The sequence below is a fragment of the Mirounga leonina genome, unplaced genomic scaffold, assembly GCF_011800145.1.
Source record: "Mirounga leonina isolate KUSES-001 unplaced genomic scaffold, KU_Mleo_1.0 Mir_175, whole genome shotgun sequence".
In the NCBI taxonomy this organism is placed as follows: domain Eukaryota; kingdom Metazoa; phylum Chordata; class Mammalia; order Carnivora; family Phocidae; genus Mirounga; species Mirounga leonina.
Window position 1 is genome coordinate 10,767,856 of NW_023270453.1, and position 5,365 is coordinate 10,773,220.

The window sequence follows — 5,365 nt, forward strand, 5'->3', positions numbered from 1 at the left end:
TCCTTCCTTCCTTCCTTCCTTCCTTCCTTCCTTCCTTCCTTCCTTCCCTTCTTTTTCTTATAGGCTCCACGCTCAACATGGAGCCCAATACAGGGCTTGAACTCATGACCCTGAGATCAAGACCTGAGCTGAGGTCAGGAGTCAAATGCTTAACTGACTCAGCCACCCAGATGCCCCACACCAGCTGTTTCTTAAGTCTTTTAACTCAAAATAATCAATATGCCAAAGTGACCTCCTTTGAGGTGACATGCTCTGAACTCCTTCACCATCCGTCCTTTACCTATGTCTGTCTGCCTGCCTATCCACCCATCCATCCATCCATCCATCCATCCATCCATCCATCCATCCATCCTCCCACCTGTGTCTCTGCCTGCCTGTCTATCCATCATTCATCAAGAGCCTGCATGTCCAGGCCTAACCAGTCTGTGACCACACCTCAACCATACTTCATCTTTCCATGATTTCCCCAGCTGCTTGTTAGTCTTGGGAATTGTTAACCTTGGGTCCCCTCTGTGCTCAGGGTCTCAGTCCTCCTGAGATCTCTCAGAGGTCCAGTTTGGGGGTTGTAGTGTGGCATACATGCTCTATCTTTGGGCCAGGCCACCGTTCCTCTCCCTCAGGCTGTTGTCCTTAGCAGAATGCCAGCTTTGGCACTTGGCACTGTATTTTAGGCACAGAACAGGCTTTTCCCTTAAATTCCTACCCCACAACAGAAACCAGACTGGGTTGACGAGCTAGGGAGGAAGAGAGGGAAGGAAGTACAGCATAGGTAAGTGATAAGCCTACTGGACGTGGCAACCCTTAGAGTCTCTAGGTGGGTCTGTCCTGGGGTCCTTTCCTGGGCTCCCCCATCTGGCTTCCTTCCCTTGGAAGGCTTTGTGTATGTCCCTGATTCAGGGTCCAGCCCAGCTGCTGGGAGGCCCAGAAAGAATGTCCATCTCTCCTGTCAGAGGCTGGCCTCCCTGATCCTCGTTCCCCATCTCAAGACCAGCCTGTTCCCAGGATGATTGATAATAAAAACAACCCCTAGGTTTGAGGGATACCTGTTGGCCTCTGGAGTGCTCCCTTGCCTTTTGATCCCTGACAAAACTGGTCCATCCAAACATGGCTGTCTAACACGAGTCCTCACTGGGCCTTAAAACTAAGCTTAGTGCCACAGCATCCCCAAAGGCTAAGTGACGACAAGCCCCACCCAGGTTCCCTGCCCTGGCCTTTCCTCCTTACCTGGTGGGGGAATTCTCCAACCCAGTCTGGCCTCCTGCAGACACATCGCCCCACCGGCTGCAGGTATAGTCACCGCAAACCGATTCCTCCACCTCTTGCCGACTAATTAATTTTCTTTTTCAGGTCCAGGTCTGATTCTGCCATTTACTCTGTGCAGAATGTGGAGCTTCTCAGCCTCAAGCATCCACATACAGGCCAACAGACTCAACAAGCATGGTGAGTATTTGCTTTATATTCAGTAATCGAAGTAATGGTTTTGTTGCGGATTGTCGAATGTGACAGCCAAGAAAGAATTCTTGCGATGTTCAATGGTGCAGCTTAGTAAGTTTATGGAAGTAGCACAGGGACAAGGCCTGTGGACAGAGAGGGCTGCACTTTTGCTGTGTGAGGCTGGTGGTTGTACGCTTGGTGCTCAACAGGAAGGGGATATGCAGGGAGTATTAGATCATAAACATCTTCGAATTTCTGCTCGTAAAACTACTTTTGCAAGATTTCTCTGCTGCTTATCATTCAGCTCGACATTAACTATGGGTGAGATTTACAGGCAGTCATGAGACCCTTTAAGAATGTAGCAACCAGCACGTATTTGATCCTTATCGGAACTAGGCAGGCTGTAGGTCAGCCTTCCGGGCTAAGGGTGAACATTTTTCTGCTTCTATCCCTCATTGGTTTAAAGGGGAATTCATGGGGCGCCTGGGTGGCTCAGTCGTTAAGCGTCTGCCTTCGGCTCAGGTCATGATCCCAGGGTCCTGGGATCGAGCCCTGCATCGGGCTCCCTGCTCCGCGGGAAGCCTGCTTCTCCCTCTCCCTCTCCCACTCCCCCTGCTTGTGTTCCCTCTCTCACTGTGTCTCTCTCTGTCAAATAAATAAATAAAATCTTTAAAAAAAAGGGGGGGGGGAATTCATTGAAGGAATTCATGTAATGGTTCCTTTCAAAAAAAGAAAAAATCAATCTGCCCCCAAAGGTGAATTCAAATTTCTTCTTTTCTTGCATGTTTAAAATGATTTTGAAAAGGTAGCACGCAAAACCCAAAAAAGCCTTAGTTAGGGCCTGGGGTTCTCTTTGGGCATCCTGTTCCTCTCCTTAACTTTCTCTCGGGCTAACAACTGATCTTCCTGCCCGAGCTGCTTTGAGACAAGTCTCTATATGGTGCCGTGAGGCTTACCCCTGGAAGCTCTCTGACCCCATCCCCTATTCCGACTGTATTTGCCTTCTCTATCCATTCCTTCCTGTCCTCTTCTGGGCGGAGGTGAAGGAGACCATACTGTGTGTCCAGTTTTAGCTGGGGCACAGCAAGGGGCCAGAACCCCCTTTCCTTGGAAGCAGTCAAGTGGGAGGGAGCTTCCTTTCTCAGTTCCTGGCCTGCAGACGCTCATTATGAGAAAGTATTTAAAACTTGGAAATGAGGCCAAAAAGTGGACGGCATGTCATGTCAGTGTCGAAATGAGCATCATTTGATAGGTCTGCCCAAGGATTACTTAAGGATGTGCAGCAGTGGTTCTCAGTTTGTCATGACTGGTGGGGAGTGTGGGAGTGTTGCTGACAAGTAGCAGGACAAAGGCCACGATGCTGCTAAACATGCCACAAACCACAGAGCAGGCTCTCACTGCAAAGAATGACTCCATTCCCTGCCTTCTGTCGATTAAAGGTCTCAGAAATTCTGTGTGAACTTTAGATTTTTGACAGATAGAGATGGCACTGATTTCTGTTTGGTGGAAAAGATAACCCAAAGGTGCCAGTTCATTACTCCATAGGACAGGAACCGGTTTCGTATTATTTTGTATTAACCTAGCCCTCAGATTCTAACAGTCCTTCATTAAATTGCCCATAAATATCAAGTTCCTCAAATGCTCTGGGAGCTGTTATTTCTATTTTCATCATTAATTAACCAATTGAATGAAATCTTTGACGTGTTTATTTCCATCCTGTAATAGTTAGCTGTTGCTGGGTAACAAATTACCCCACACCGTCGCAGCTGAACCCGATACTAAGTGTATTATTTTTGCATAGTGTCTGTTGGGGCAGGAATTAAAGAACACCTTAGTAGGATTGTAGGGCTTGGGTTCTCTCACAAGGTTGCAGTAAAAGAGCCAGCCAGGGCTCTGCGGCCATCTGAAGGAGGCCGGCGGCCATCTGAAGGAGGCCATGGCATGGCTCCTGTGCACCGTTGGCAAGTCCACGCTCTTTGTCGGCAGAGGCCTGCTCAGGTGCCCTCATGACGTGGCCGCTGGCTTCTCCCAGAGCAAGGGCCCCGAGCGAGAATTAGAGGAAGCCACAGTGTTAGAGCTACCTCGGAAGTCGCACGCTTCAGTTCTCCAGTGTGCTGTTGGTTCTGTGGGTCAGTCCCATTCCAGAAGGGATGGACAACACAGGCCTGAGAACACCAGAGGGAGGGATCTGTAGGCGCCGTCTTGGAGGCTGGCAGCTACACTCGCCCTCTGTCCCGCAGCGGTTCATGGCCTTCCCATGTGCAAGGTGTGCTCAGCCTCTCCCAAGGCCCCCAAAGCCTCATCCTCATGGAGCATCAGCTTATCCATACTGACAAGGCTCCTTGAGCCCTCAAATCCACTTCTCTCTGATCCGAAGTTTGTGAACTAGAGACACAAGCCATCCGCCCCGTCCCACACTCAATGACAGACAACAATGGGACAAGCAGGCGACGATGCTGTAGGCCATCCTGTTCGTCCAGGGGGGAAGGTGGGGATGCACCCAAGTCACGGGCTCAGAGCACTTGTGAAAGGCAGGCAGCACCAGCAGACAGCTCCCGGGGCAAATTCCGTGGGTCTTGCACCCACTCCACCTGCCTCTGTTTCTCCCTCTGGGTCATCCTTCCTTTTCCTGGGGCATCCTTTTCTCAGCCTGCTTCCCACCTGTATCAGGTCTGGGGTCCAGAGGCATCATTTCAATGTGTGCTCTCTGTGCCTTCCAGCCCATGCTGGCCATGTTTCTCCCACTATGATTCTCTGTAAGACTTTGGGGCTCATTCCACTGGAAGAAAAAAATAACCCTCAGCTGTCATAGACACCCGATGGAAGACAGGGTTTTTCCAGCCACCCTGTCTGTGGGACTTGCTATTTGTTACAGCAGCCCAAGCAGACCAAGACCCAATCACACTTCTGGATTCATCTTTAGACCAGATTTTCCTGACAGCACCCTGCACTTGTCTTTGGCCCGGGAGCCCTTTCTTAACTTTGACACCATTTGGCATCGGGAGAGGTCGAGAATTTCCCAGACCAGGACGTCGGGCTCCCTTTTGTCCAAGGGCCCTTCCTTTAGCTCCCTCTTCCTCTTGCCTTTTACCAGAAGCAGCAAGAAGGCAGATGGCACCTCCTGCGCTCAGTGTGGACCGTCTCCTTGGCCAGATGACCCCGTGTGTAAGATACATTTTCTACTTTTCCTGTTCCTTTAGGTGGTGAGGCTGGGAGGCTTCCTGCCATGACTGCATAACTGTTTCTACGAGTTTTCTCTGTCCTTGAAGCCCTTACTGGAGGCCCTCCTCAAAGACAGTCATGCTTCTGTGGTCGGGTTTTCAAGGCCATTCAAGTTTTCACTGACACGTCCCTCAGAGTCCTACACGACCAGGTTCCAAACCACAAGGGAACTTTCCTCGAATGTCCCCCGACTTATCTGGAACTTGCATACCAAGAAATGAGGGGTCCTTCTTAGAAAACCAACTCCCACTTGCTCCCTGCAACCCCCTTCCCCTCCAACCCTCTTCTTTTTATTTTTTCTTCTCTCTCTCTCCTTCTCTCTCTCTCCCTCCTTCATGGAGTGGGATGTGATTTGTTGGTCAGATACACTTTATTCTTCTTGTCTTACCCAGAGGTCACAGCTCTGAAATTTTTGGCCAAGCACTGAAGCCACGGCAGGTCCCTATCTGATGTGGGAGAGGCGGGGGTCCCTGGCCAGGGGGCGAGCAGGAGCATTCTCACCCATGAACACGTCACGATGTCGTTTAGAGCCCGATCATGCCGCCTACCATTCCAGGTACGATTCCATTTCATTGCTTTATGGCTCGTATGAAGCAGGTTTGCTGATGAGAATACAGAAAGGTCATGTAATTACCTCAAGGGCACATGGCTTGTGGCAGAGCCAAGATTTGAAAATAAGTCTTTGGCACAAGCCCATGACATTTCTATC

The 5,365-nt window shown here is 50.2% G+C and overlaps 1 long non-coding RNA gene across 1 annotated transcript in view; it reads left to right on the forward strand.

Moving 5' to 3' along the window:
- Positions 1-4,605, forward strand: part of LOC118021899 — a 12,105-nt gene extending 7,500 nt beyond the window's left edge. The window contains exons 2-3 of the long non-coding RNA XR_004682337.1: positions 1,348-1,440; positions 4,529-4,605. This is a non-coding gene — a long non-coding RNA (uncharacterized LOC118021899). The remainder of the gene's footprint in view (positions 1-1,347; positions 1,441-4,528) is intronic.
- Positions 4,606-5,365: the final 760 nt, after the last annotated feature.